Genomic DNA, 14,127 nt, shown 5'->3' with positions numbered 1-14,127 from the left:
GAACACTGGATAATTATTTATTTTTTTTAAATTTAGCTAACACATTAGGTGTTGTATTTGTTATATATGTGTTTAAATTTCTAGTTGGAAGGTTGGATCTATACTTTTGATTTAGGCCCACAAACCATTACAGCAGTTTTATCAATCACTTCATATATTAAAACAAATATTTAAGTATAAGTATATATAAATTACACAATCAACAGCCTATTTTAAGGGTACAATTGAAAAAATAATCCTATCTCATTGACAGAGTTCCCCTGCATACAGTCCTGCAATGAGACACATGAGTTGCCATTGTCAGTTATTATGCAATCAAACGTTCATTTTGGTATGTTATTAATAACGTTAAAGAGACTCTTTAAGCACTTAAACTACTAAAGCTTAATAAATTAAAGCAGATACAATGCTACTCTTTGAGAAAACATATAACTTGCTGAGTGCCATAGGTTCCAACCATACCCAGTAGGACTCCAGTGCTTCTATACCATGTGTGACGGACCGCCTGGCACCCTGACAGGGTACCTCTGTTAATCGCCGCTTCCTAGTACTGGCGAGTACCATAAGCACTGCATCTGATCTTTAATGGTTCAGGTTGGCTTTTATACAATTCTCCAGGCCAGAGGAACACCCCCTGGACCTGATGGGGCACAGGAACACAAAGGACACAAACCAATCAGAACAAACATACAGTCTGTGACACGCCCATGTACAGCAAACAATCCCTCCCCTCTGCTTGGGAGATAATTGAGTAAAGTCCTGTAAGTAACTCAATTATCTCCAAGCAGAAAAAACACATTTTCACAAAGTTGAGAAAGTACCCCAAAACATAACATATTCCCCCTGATCTGGGTGAACAACATATCCAAAAATCACCCAGATCAGAGCAGGGGTTCAAAAGTTTCATGGTAGTCTCTTTTTGACCAACTGCAAGCATGGCTTCATGCCCAAAACAGTTCCAGGGAATTAGGGCCAGTGGTCGGTCTCTCTTTGTGGAGTACAAAAGTACTTACATTACATGAATGGAGCCTTTTAAAGTGTATTGGGCAAGATATATTGCAGGGCCCATAGTCACAGGGTAGGAGGCAAGCAAACAGGCCCCTCCAAAAACCTGTGGCAAACTCACAGCAAAGGGGAGTTTGTCACACTGTGTTTCCTCAAAAATAAGACATCCCCAAAAATAAGCCCTAGCTTATTTTTGGGGGATGCTCCTAATATAAGCCCTACCCCAAAAATAAGCCCTAGTCATTCGCTAATCTATGTTCGGGGAATATTCGGGGATTCCATTCGCGAGTAAGCTTATCTATGTTCGGGAAAGTTCCCCCAAACTTAATGTTGAGAATCAATGCAATTTAGGTTTTAGGAATATGTGCATGTAGCATCACCACATGAGTATGATATCATGCACTGGGTGAAAACCTTCTGGCAATCAAGATGTTGTGGATTACATTTCCCATCTCTGAAAGCCATAATTCTGGCAAAGCATTAGGGGAGATTTTGTAGACAACAGCTGAAAATGCTAAAGGTTGCCTACCCATGGAAAAATGGTGCACCTTCCTTTAACTTGTATTCATCTCAATTGAAATAACCATCTAAATAATAAATAATAGTAATTATTTATAATAAATATAATACAAATGTAATAACTACTTTTGTTTGCAGTATTTGCAAAGGTTCCTCAATATGTGTTGATTATCAAGCACAATTTTTATTATGTAAAAAAAATCATTCTATTTAATGCATAAGAACAATGTAAGTTTATTTTTTTGCACTCCTTACGATTTCCCAAAAGTACTTTTTAACGCATTAACGCTACATAATTCTATTAAGGGTTATTAATGCATCTATTGGCTCTCTACCTCCTTCAAATACAAGCTGAAAAATAAACTTAACATGTATAGCTTGGAGGAAAGACGAGACGGGGGATTTAATAGAAACATTTAAATACATAAAGGGAATCAACACATTAAAGGAGGAGACTATATTTAAAAGAAGAAAAACTACCACAATAAGAGGACATAGTCTTAAATTAGAGGGGCAAAGGTTTAAAAATAATATCAGGAATTATTACTTTACTGAGAGGGTAGTGGATGCATGGAATAGCCTTCCAGCTGAAGTGATAAATGTTAACACAGTGAAGGAGTTTAAGCATGCGTGGGATAGGCATAAGGCTATCCTAACTATAGATAAGGCCAGGGACTAATCAAAGTATTTTGAAATATTGGTCAGACTAGATGTGCCCAATGGTTCCTATCTGCCGTCACATTCTATGTGTCTATGCTTTCTGCATGGTAACTAGAGAAGCAAGTCATAATTCAGATCGTGAGTATTGGTAATTGACATACACGATTGATCAATGAATTGGCATTGAGTTTGAGTCAAACTAACAAGTTCTTACAGGGGTTTATCAGTATGGGCGAGCCGGTGAATATATTATATATTGCAATTAGTGATGTCCCAAACGGTTAGCTGGCGAATAGTTCCTGGCGAACATAGCGTGTTCGCGTTCGCCACGGATGGCGAACATATGCAATGTTCGGTCCGCCCCCTATTCGTCATCATTGAGTAAACTTTTACCCTGTACCACACAGTCAGTAGACACATTCCAGCCAATCAGCAGCAGACCCTCCCTCCCAGACCATCCCACCTCCTAGACAGCATACAATTTAGATTAATTCTGAAGCTGCATTCATTTTTTTTTACTTTTTTTTGTGTGTGTGTTTGTGTTTATTATAAATTATCCTCCATAGCCAGTAACCTGTGTTTATTATACATTACCCCATAGCCAGTAACCTGTGTTTATTATACATTATCCCTCCATAGCCAGTAACCTGTGTTTATTATACATTATCCCCCCCATAGCCAGTAACCTGTGTTTATTATACATTATGCTCCCATAGCCAGTAACCTGTGTTTATTATACATTATCCCCCCATAGCCAGTAACCTGTGCTTATTATACATTATCTCCCCCATAGCCAGTAACCTGTGTTTATTATACATTATCCCCCCACAACCAGTAACCTTTGTTTATTATACATTATCCCCCCACAACCAGTAACCTGTGTCTATTATACATTATCCCCCATAGCCAGTAACCTGTGTTTATTATACATTATCTCCCCCATAGCCAGTAACCTGTGTTTATTTTACATTATCCTCCCATAGCCAGTAACCTGTATTTATTATACATTATCAACTGCTCACTCTCTTCTGGCATCGTCCCTGCTGACCTTAAACATGCCACTGTAGTACCTATACTAAAAAAAACATCCCTCGACTCATCCACCCTCTCTAATTACCGTCCCATATCCCTGCTCCCTTTTTCCTCAAAGCTTCTGGAAAGGCTTGTCTTTACCCGTGTGTCTCATTTCCTCAATTCCAACTCTCTCCTTGACCCCCTTCAATCTGGCTTCCGCCCTCTCCACTCTACAGAGACTGCCCTTATCAAAGTCACTAACGACCTAATCGCAGCTAAATCCAAAGGTCACTACTCCATACTAATTCTTCTTGACCTCTCAGCGGCCTTTGACACCGTTGATCATGCTCTCCTTCTTCAAACTCTTCAATCACTTGGTCTCTGTGACTCTGTCCTCTCGTGGTTTTCCTCTTATCTCTCCCAACGCTCATTCAGTGTCTCCTTCTCTAATGATACCTCCTCCCCTCGCCCTGTCTCGGTTGGAGTTCCCCAAGGCTCCGTCCTTGGTCCACTTCTATTTTCTCTTTATACTGCCTCTCTTGGCAAACTTATTACCTCTTTTGGATTCCACTACCACCTGTATGCTGATGACACCCAGCTATATCTCTCCTCCCCGGACCTCTCCCCTGCCATCCTGCAACGTGTCACTGCTTGCCTTTCTTCCATCTCTGACTGGATGTCCTCCCGCTTTCTGAAACTCAATCTCTCAAAAACTGAGCTCCTTGTCTTTCCTCCTCCTAATACTGATCCTCCTCTTTCACTCTCCCTTCAAGTTTGTGGTACCAACATCAGTCCATCCTTGCAAGCGCGCTGTCTTGGTGTCATACTTGACTCTGGTCTCACCTTTGAGCCTCACATCCAGCATGTTGCCAAATCCTGTAGATTCCATCTTGAAAACATAGCCCGCATCCGCCCCTTTCTTGCACCAGATACTACCAAGGAGCTTGTCCATGCTCTGGTAATCTCCCGCATGGATTACTGTAACCCTCTCCTGATTGGTCTTCCCAAAAGCCGTACTGCACCCCTACAGTCCGTAATGAACGCTGCTGCTAGACTGATTTTCCTCTCTAGTCGTTTCTCTCACACCTCACCCCTCTGCCAGTCCTTACATTGGCTTCCTGTATGCTATAGGAGTCAATTCAAGGTACTAACTCACACCTATAAAGCACTGAACAACTCTAGCCCCTCTTATATCTCCTCACAGATCCATAGGTATGTCCCTTCTCGGTCTCTCCGTTCTGCCCGTGACCACCTCCTGTCCGTTGTCCGCACTCGTACGGACAACTCGCGCTTGCAGGACTTCTCGCGGGCGGCTCCCTTCCTATGGAATAGCCTGCCTACCGCCATCAGACTCTCCCCTAGTCTTGCATCTTTTAAGAAGTGCCTTAAAACCCATCTCTTTAGGAAAGCATATGGCCTCCAAGACTAACCCTTACCTCACATACCTGTCTCTTGCCCTCTCCTAAAGGGCAGTCCACCTTATTTGATTGCAAATTCCTGTCCTAATGTGTTTTACACCCACCTCCTATAGAATGTAAGCTCGATCGAGCAGGGTCCTCTTCAACCTATTGTTCCTGTAAGTTTATTTGTAATTGTCCTATCTATAGTTAAATCCCTTCTCATAATATTGTAAAGCGCTACGGAATCTGTTGGCGCTATATAAATTGCAATAATAATAATAATAATAATAATTATCCCTCCATAGCCAGTAACCTGTGTTTATTATACATTATCCCCCCATAGCCAGTAACCTGTGTTTATTATACATTATCCTCCCCATAGCCAGTAACCTGTGTTTATTATACATTATCCCCCCCATAGCCAGTAACCTGTGTTTATTATACATTATCCTCCCATAGCCAGTAACCTGTGTTTAGTATACATTATCCCCCATAGCCAGTAACCTGTGTTTATTATACATTATCCCCCATAGCCAGTAACCTGTGTTTATTATACATTATACTCCCATAGCCAGTAACCTGTGTTTATTATCCTCCCCATAGCCAGTAACCTGTGTTAATTATACATTATCCTCCCATAGCCAGTAACCTGTGTTTATTATACATTATCCTCCCATAGCCAGTAACCTGTGTTTATTATACATTATTCCTCCCATAGCCAGTAACCTGTGTTTATTATACATTACCCCCCCCCCTAGCCAGTAACCTGTGTTTATTATACATTATCCCCCCCCCCCAGCCAGTAACCTGTGTTTATTATACTTGATCCCCCATAGTCATTTATCGTTGGACCTAGGCAGCTTGATGTCTTAGGCTGGCCCAGAGAGTGAGTGAGTGAGTGAGTGAATAATATAATATATATGTTCAGAAACATATTAGTAATACATGTAAATCGGTTTCATGCAAAGATGGTGAAAAGGTATTAAAGAAAAACACACTTATTGCATCAAATTTACAAAGCCAAACTTTTAAAAGCTTTCCTCATTTCTTTCTCGGGATGAGGAATATATCGGTTGTAGACTGAGGATTTCCATCTGCCCAATCTCCTTAAGGATCAAACTTCTGGAATAAAAGGGAATCATGACATGTCACACATGTCATGTGTCCTTAAGGGGTTAATAATATGCACTGGAGTGTCAGTGTTGAAGGAGACCAAAGCTGCCCCTATTCTAAATGAAAGATCCGAGACATGGATACAACCCAATCTTAGGAGTAGTGTTCTGATGTAGAAGATGAATTTAGCCGTAGTCAGAGGGATTCAGTGAGAGTAGTGGTGAAATGTCTGTGGCATGACTGAGTGTGGGTAAGTAATAGTCAAGTATTTTAACTGGGCACTAGTTCTAGGTGGGATAAAGTGGTATAGCGGATGGATGAGTAGTTTGGTTCGTTTTAGGGGTTTGTAGAGAAAGTATATAGTGATCATGATTTTTAGCGATATCCAATATTTTAAGGTGGTCCCAGTGCCACCACTCATATCTGGTGTCACAATAGCTTGCATTTAAAAAAAACAACAACTTTTTTGACTGTAATATATTAGCAGTCAGTTTCCTTCACACGTGTGCGTTTCAGGGCCTGCCAGGGCACAGTGTCACACCAGTGCAACTCATATCTGGTGTAACAGTAGTGTACATTTAAAAAAAAAATACAGGGGTCTTGTTGTCACCTTTCGGGGACCCTTGGTGTTGTACGTGGCTGGGTGAAGGAAGAGACCTTCAAGGACATCAGTGAGGACAAGGAACGGGACATTGCTAGCTTGGTATCCAACCTTGTGCAAATGGGGAGTTTGCGATTGTGCAAATGGACTGTTTGCGGTTGTTTGCGGTGCGTTAAACGGGGAGTTTGGTCTGTCACTGTGAAGCGGGCGTAACCCTTACACTACCTGATCGATACAACATCATACCTGATGTTTTAAAGCACGTTATTCCAAACAATTTAGGAATGTTAGGTGATTTATGCCCTTTATGGATTAAAACCGGACTCTGCATCAACTATGTAATTTTCCATGGGAGTTTTGCCATGGATCCCCCTCCGGCATGCCACAGTCCAGGTGTTAGTCCCCTTGAAACAACTTTTCCATCACTATTGTGGCCAGAAAGAGTCCCTGTGGGTTTTAAAATTCGCCTGCCTATTGAAGTCTATGGCGGTTCGCCCGGTTCGCCTGTTCGCGAATATTTGCGGAAGTTCGCGTTCGCCATTCGCAAACGGAAAATTTTATGTTCGCGACATCTCTAATTGGCTACTAAAATTTCTCTTGTTCCTCTCTATTCAGATGTTTAATTTGTTTCCAAGTTTAGTATCCGAACAAAAAAAATGTATACAAAAAAATAAACTAGATTTACAGTTACTGTGGCTAGCAATTATGCAAAATAACTTGGTTAAAAGCTGTCATGAATAATGACAAATAACAAACTGATCATGTTCACAATGATGAATAGATAGCAATGGGGGCTATTTAGAAAGAATATATAAAAATAGTTTATTTTTTAGAGAGTTGTTTTTGGCAATGTTCTATAAGTGGAGCAATCACCAAGGAATAAATCATTGGGATATTTGTGTTTAATGTTGCCAAAATAGCCATCAAAGTTTAAACTGGCAGGTACCTAAAATAGGAAGGGTGGAATTGTGGAACAGCCAATCAATTATATACATACAAAAGAGCTTGCTCGGGTTGCCTTGCATGTTCAAAGTTTAACAGCTGGACGGTGGTGTTGAATTGCACATATCTAGTAAGTGGTTGTGGTGTCAGTCTGGGCACTGGGAGCGCTACAGATGTGTAAGTGGTTGTGGTAGCAGTCCTGGCACTGGGAGCCCTACATATGTGGTTGTGGTGGAAATCCAGGCACTAGGAGTCCTATAGGTGTGTAAGTGGTTGTGGTGAAAATCCTGGCCTGGGAGCCCTACAGATCTGTAAGTGGTTGTGGTGGCAATCCTGGCACTGGGAGCCCTACAGCTGTGTAAGTGGTTGTGGTGGCAGCCCTGGCACTGGGAGCCCTATAGATGTGTAAGTGGTTGTGGGGGCAGTCCTGGCACTGGCAGCCCCCTGCCGTGTATGCATCTGAATGTCTGAATTGCACAAAATTTGTCTGAATGTACATTCGGAACAAAACGTATTGCACATGTCTAGTTTACGATAATGACGTTATTATTCCAATGTTTACAACATGTGAGTGGATCTATTTTTCCACTTTGTGTGTCTTACACCCCCCTTGTGTGTCTTTTATAACCCCCTTTGTGTATCTCTTATGTCCTCCCAGCGTGTTTGTGTGCCTCTCTCCCTCTAGCCCCTTTGTGTGTTTCTCTTGACCCTGTCCCTTTGTGTGTGTCTTTTCCTTGTGTCTCTTTTTCCCCTGTCCCCTTACGTGTCTCTTTCTCCTCTTCCTCAGTCCCTCTGTGTCTTTTCCCCCTGAGAGGATCTTGTCTCTGCCTCCCCAGACCCTCCGTGTTTCTCTTTTTCCCTTTCCCAGCTCCTCAGTGTGTCTTTTTACCCTTCTCTATCCTTCTATGTGACTCTTTCTCCCCCAAGCCCCTTTGTGTGTCTCATTCTCCCCAGCCACTCTGTGTGTCTATTTCTCCCCCAAGTCCCTTTTGTGTGGCTCTCCCTCACAGCTTTTTTGTGTGTGTATTTTCCCTCAAGCCATCATCCCCTCTGTGTGTCTCTTTTCCCCTACCCTAGCCCCCTGTGTATCTCTTTCTACCCCACCCCTCTCTGTGTTTCTTTCTTCTCCCAAGTCCCTTTGTGTGTCTCTTACCCAAACCCTCTTTGTGTGTCCTTTTCCCCTTTCTAGTTCTCTGTGTGTCACTTTCTAACCCCAAGCCCCGTTGTGTGTCTGATCCCCATCCCTATATGTGTCCCTATATTCAACAGCCCCTTTGTATGTCTATTTCGCCCCCAGACCCTCTGTGTTTCTCTTGTTCCCTTTCCCCAGCCACATTGTGTGTCCCTTTCCTCCAAACCCCTTTTGTGTATCTCATTCTCCTCAAGTCCCTTTTGTGTGTCCCTTTCCCCAGGCCCTTTGTGTATTTTTCTCCCCTTCCCCAGCCCCTCTGTGTATCTTTATCTTTCCCAATCCCTAGCCCCTCAGTATGTCTCTGCCTAAACCCCACAGTCCCTCTGTGTGTCTCTTTCCCACAGTCCCTGTGTGTCTCTGTCTTCCCTAGTCCCTCTGTATGTGTCCTTCTCCCCTAGACCCTATGTGTATCTCTTTCTCCCCTCAGCCCCTCTGTGCATCTATTTCTCCCCCAAGTCCCTAGGCGTGTCTCTTTCGCCCCCCCCCCCCCCCAATCCCATCTGTGTGTCTCTTTTTCCACATCACAGCCCTTCTGTGTATCTCATTCTTCCTCTCAGCCCCTTTATTTGTCTCTTATCCCAGACCCTTTTATGTGTCTTTTCCACACCCCTCTCCTGCTCACCATTGGTAGTGTGGGTGAGGGAACTGTGATATAGGATCTTCTCTATCTTCTACCTTGTCTGACAGGAAGCTGTTTGTTTCTCCCACCTAGCACTTCATGCCAGACCAGGTAGAGGATACAAAAGATCCTCTACCGCTGTCGACTCGGCCACACTTAAAGGAGATACTGGCAGGAGGGGAGTACTGTGCTGTGCTGTGCGCTCCCCTCCTGTCAATCACCTGGAGATTGTGCAGCCTGGACTGGTGCACCCTAGTCCTGTGCTGTGCCACTAGCCCTGACTCCTGATTGGAACATCTAATCACAGTTTTGGAGAGTGTGGTAACAACTGCTGTGAGATCCACAAAACAGGACCATTTGATAGGTATGTAACTTTTTAAACTTCTTTTAATTTATGTTTTTTCCAATACTTTGTTTAATTCATTAAAATAGTGGATCAAATTTGAATAGACAATCACTTTAAATATGACTTATTATGACAAGTATCCATAACAGTGAAGAATATGTTTTGGTATTGTTACTGGCATATTTTAAGCTACTTTATACAATCCAACTGCAATTCAAGCACACACAACTTTCAAGAATGCGTAATGAAAGAACAACTATGAAATATTGATGTTTCTACCAAAGTGTATTAAGATACACATCAATTCACTAAACATAGTGCGTAGGAATCGACGTTTTGTCACTCGGCCAGTTTTCATTATGTGAATTATTAACAAAGAGGGAATAACTTCTCTAATACTAACAGTTTTCACTTTTACTTAAACCATGAAAAAAATGGTTTATTTAGAAAAAAAAAAAGCTTAGTGTTATTCCCACCTATTACAGACTCATGTTGTGTAAGAAGTAAGAGTTTACAGTGCCATTAAAATTTATAAATAGAATCACCACAATCAGGATAAATAGTTATCTTGCCATCTTAGTACAAATTTTTTTTATTTTAAAATCAGATGTTTTTGTTATTTTGCTGATCCCAAATGTTTCCTTTTGGGAAAGTCCGGTATCTGAATTATCTTAATTTTGTTGTGGGAAATCAAAGACCAATATTATGACCTTACCAAAAAAAAACAGAAATGGTACATAAGTAAATCAAATTTAGCCCATTCATTACATAACTGGCCTGAGCTGTGGAATATATAGATCTGTGTGAGTGATGCCTAATAATAAAGAATTGAAAAAAGGTAGGGTCACACTCAGCCCCAAAATTGCAACACAGGGTGCTACTGAGCAATGGTCAGCAAACCTCAAGAAATACGTATAAATTAAAAAATCTCAGGCACTCACTATACTCGCTTCCAGGCAGATTTATTGCAACGCTTCGACCTATACAGGTCTTTATCAAGCTTGATAAAGACCTGTATAGGTGGAATTGTTGCAATAAATCTGCCTGGAAGCGAATACAGTGAGTGCCTGAGATTTTTTAATTTAATAATAAAGAGTTGTCTACATTGTCAAAAAAAATAAAGTTAAAGGTCAAACTGGTCATGTTAACATTATATGTGTCAAAATGCTATAATGATCAATATACATAAACAAGTTGCATTCCTAAACTATCATGGCAGATTAGAGTCTGGCTGTCGAATGGAATGTAGAAGATATTTGCACAATATGAAATAATTTAATTAGATAACATGGGTGGTTAAAGAAGCTGATAATGAGATAAGGAACATGGAAAATGGAAATTGCTGTTACATAAGTATGTCTGGTATTAGCACAACTTAATCATATTGGTAAATACAATGGCTAAAATATTGCCTACTGAAATATTAGGCTTTATTAAGTTTATTAAAATGTATTGTATTATAGAATGTATTAATGGAATGGAATATGACTCTTCTTGCAGGATGCAGACATAGTTAGAGAAAAGAAGAATAACAGAGTTAAGTGACAGGGAGGCATGTGACCTATCCTTTGTATGGCCAGGTTTAACGAAAAACACTTCCTCTAGGGTAGAAACACCAAGATCTTTGAAGGTATACATGTAATCATGTAACAAGTCTAAGTCGAGAAAGAAAAGAATATAACGAGCTATACATTATTTGACTAAGCCAGAAAACTCTCCTGTGCATGCGCAGTAACTGCTAGTGATGTTTGACACTATTACTGGATAAGGCAGTACCATCATACCAATTTATTGTGCCTGGTTACCCTGGACATAATGAATAGGTGGTGCCAATAGGAACACATATGAACACCATCACAGTGCCTGGTCCTGGCCTCAGGTTGAAAAAACTCTGCCCGGGAATAACCACTAGAAGCACGATCATTTGTGTATTTCTAAAGGAAAAATCATGGTCAAACTTAAAACATCTAGAATTGTCCATAGCTCACTAACGCAAAAAACTGTATAGTGTGCAAAATAAAAAAAACAACACTTCTCATAGCCAGGTCAATGTTAGATCCAGCAGTAAGCAAAGAAAGGTTACTTAGTATGCAAATTCCTGAGAAAATCTGTTAATGTAAGGTTTTAGTTTCTTACATTCAGAATACATGCAAGGAATGTAGGGCTCTATAATGTAACATGTTGATTGACAATTTAGGATTGGCCGTTACTTTAAGTGACTGACAACTGCGAGGGGTCAACGTACTTTATTAAAACATTGTGTAAGATAATTACCATGCTAAACTGTTCATTTCAAATTGATTTTCAAGAGAAAAAAAGGAATTAAACAGAAAAACAAGATAAGCTGCTCAGTTTCTTGCTAATTAAAGCCAGACTCTAATGTCAAAAGTAAATACATAATCATTTTTAAGTTAGATGTTTGTCTTTTATATGTTTAGATTATGCCCCCCTCTCCCGGTAAAAAAAAAAAAAAAAGTTGGAAAAACTATTAAGAATTAATACCAGCCTATTTAAACACCTATTTAAAAAGGGGAATTTAAAAATATTTTTTCAACACGTATGATCAAAAATGTGTGTTTCCGTAATATTGGATTATGTTTAATTATTTAATTATTCATTATTTTAAATGATTCATATTTTTATTCGGTGTGTATCAATATGAATGTATTCTTTCAAGCTAAACACATTGCAAATAAATAAAATCTCTGTTGCATTGTTATGATGCTTGCGGTTCCATTAATCACGCTTGCTTGCTGAGCAATATGGTTGGCAATTATTCAAAATGATTGATAGCAATAAAATATGTTGACGTTTCTTCAGACAATGTAGACAAACGTTCAATATTAATAGATGTTGATCTTCCCAAAATAGAAAACAACCCACCCCCCACCAAGTCTTTCAAAAATCAGTAATAAAACTTCACTTGAATAATCAGGAAACAAATTCCATTTCTCAAAGGCTTCTCCAAAATCCCAGGAAATAATAGTAAACATTAAACTTTCACAAATTTGTAAGTTTTACCTACAATCTAAATGTTATTACCTGACTTAATAGTATTTATTTGACCCTGGAAGGGTAAAAAGATGAATTGAACTTGCTGGAATTTAACCCTGAAATAGTAGGGTTGGGCTGTTTGAAAGAGTAGCAGACTTGTAAAGAAAAGAAAAAATGTAAAGAAAATATAAAACTATGCAGAACATTGATAAAGTAACTTTAAATGTTTGACCCAACATGTTTATTGGTTGCAATCACATAGAAATATAAATAGACATGTTGTGCTGTGTGTTCCCACATAGGGAATCATGTTAAATTGCTACAAAGGATGATAAAAAAATAGTGAAAATCGCACTTAAATGAATACTCCACTATGGTGCCCTGGCACTACCCCTTTCCCCCTGCACACTGAGAGCTAGAAGCTCTCGTCGCTTAGTTCACTGGGTTCCAGCAGTAAGCTGATGCTCTCAGCCAATGAGCTAGCGTCACAATGCAGGGCTTAGCTCACTTAGTTCACTGGGTTCCAGCGGTAAGCAGGGCCGGCGCTACCATAAGGCGGCCCAAGCGGCCGCCTTAGGGCGCACCGGCCGTGGGGGCGCAAAATCAGGCTGACCGGAAGGAGGGAAGCGCACTGCTCTCCCCTCCAACCGACGACCTGTTGTAGCGTGGCCGAGCGCCCGGTTCTGCGGGCGCGCGAGGGAGCACTCTCCCATGTGTGCTTCCTCTTCAGCTCCCTCGCGCGCCGCATACTGATACCGGAGCCGGAAGATGACGTCATCTTCCGGCGCCGGCATCCCTACGCGGTGCGCGAGGGAGCTGAAGAGGAAGCACACATGGGAGAGTGCTCCCTCGCGCCCGCCCGGGAGCCAGCCAGCCAGCCAGCCAGGAAGGGAGCCAGACAGCCAGCCAGCAAGGGAAAAAGCCAGCCAGCCAGGGAGGGAGCCAGCCAGCCAAGGAGCCCAGCAGCACCACTGGACCCCAGGGAATCCCTTCAGCACTCCAAAAAGGTAAGGAGGCTGAGGGATTAAATAAAAAAAAAAACATGTGTTAGTGTGAGTGTTAGTGTGTGTGTCTGCTAGTGAGTGTCAGTGAGTGACAGTGTGTGTGTCTGCTAGTGAGTGTCAGTGTGTGTGTTTGCTAGTGTCAGTGAGTGTGTCTGCTAGTGTCAGTGAGTGTGTCTGCTAGTGTCAGTGAGTGTGTTTGCTAGTGAGTGTCAGTGTGTGTGTTTGCTAGTGAGTGTCAGTGAGTGTGTTTGCTAGTGTCAGTGAGTGTGTCTGCTAGTGTCAGTGAGTGTGTCTGCTAGTGTCAGTGAGTGTGTCTGCTAGTGTCAGTGAGTGTGTTTGCTAGTGTCAGTGTGTGTGTTTGCTAGTGAGTGTCAGTGTGTGTGTTTGCTAGTGAGTGTCAGTGTGTGTGTTTGCTAGTGAGTGTCAGTGAGTGTGTTTGCTAGTGAGTGTCAGTGAGTGTGTCTGCTAGTGAGTGTCAGTGAGTGTGTCTGCTAGTGAGTGTCAGTGTGTTACTGTGTGTCTCTTACTGAGTGTGTTTGTGTGTGTATTAGTGAGTCTGTTTGATGTCTGTTAGTGAGTGTTTGTCAGTGAGAGTGTATGTTTTGTAAGTGAGTGTGTATGTATGTCTGTCGCTGAGTGTGTCTGTCAGTAAATGTGTGTGTCTGTTAGCTGGTGTGTATGCATCTGTTCGTGAGAGTGTGTGTGTGTCTTCAGCACT

The sequence above is a fragment of the Pelobates fuscus genome, chromosome 1 (assembly GCF_036172605.1).
Source record: "Pelobates fuscus isolate aPelFus1 chromosome 1, aPelFus1.pri, whole genome shotgun sequence".
NCBI lineage: Eukaryota > Metazoa > Chordata > Amphibia > Anura > Pelobatidae > Pelobates > Pelobates fuscus.
The sequence above is the reverse complement of the archived record's forward strand: the minus strand, read 5'-3'. Positions refer to the sequence as shown.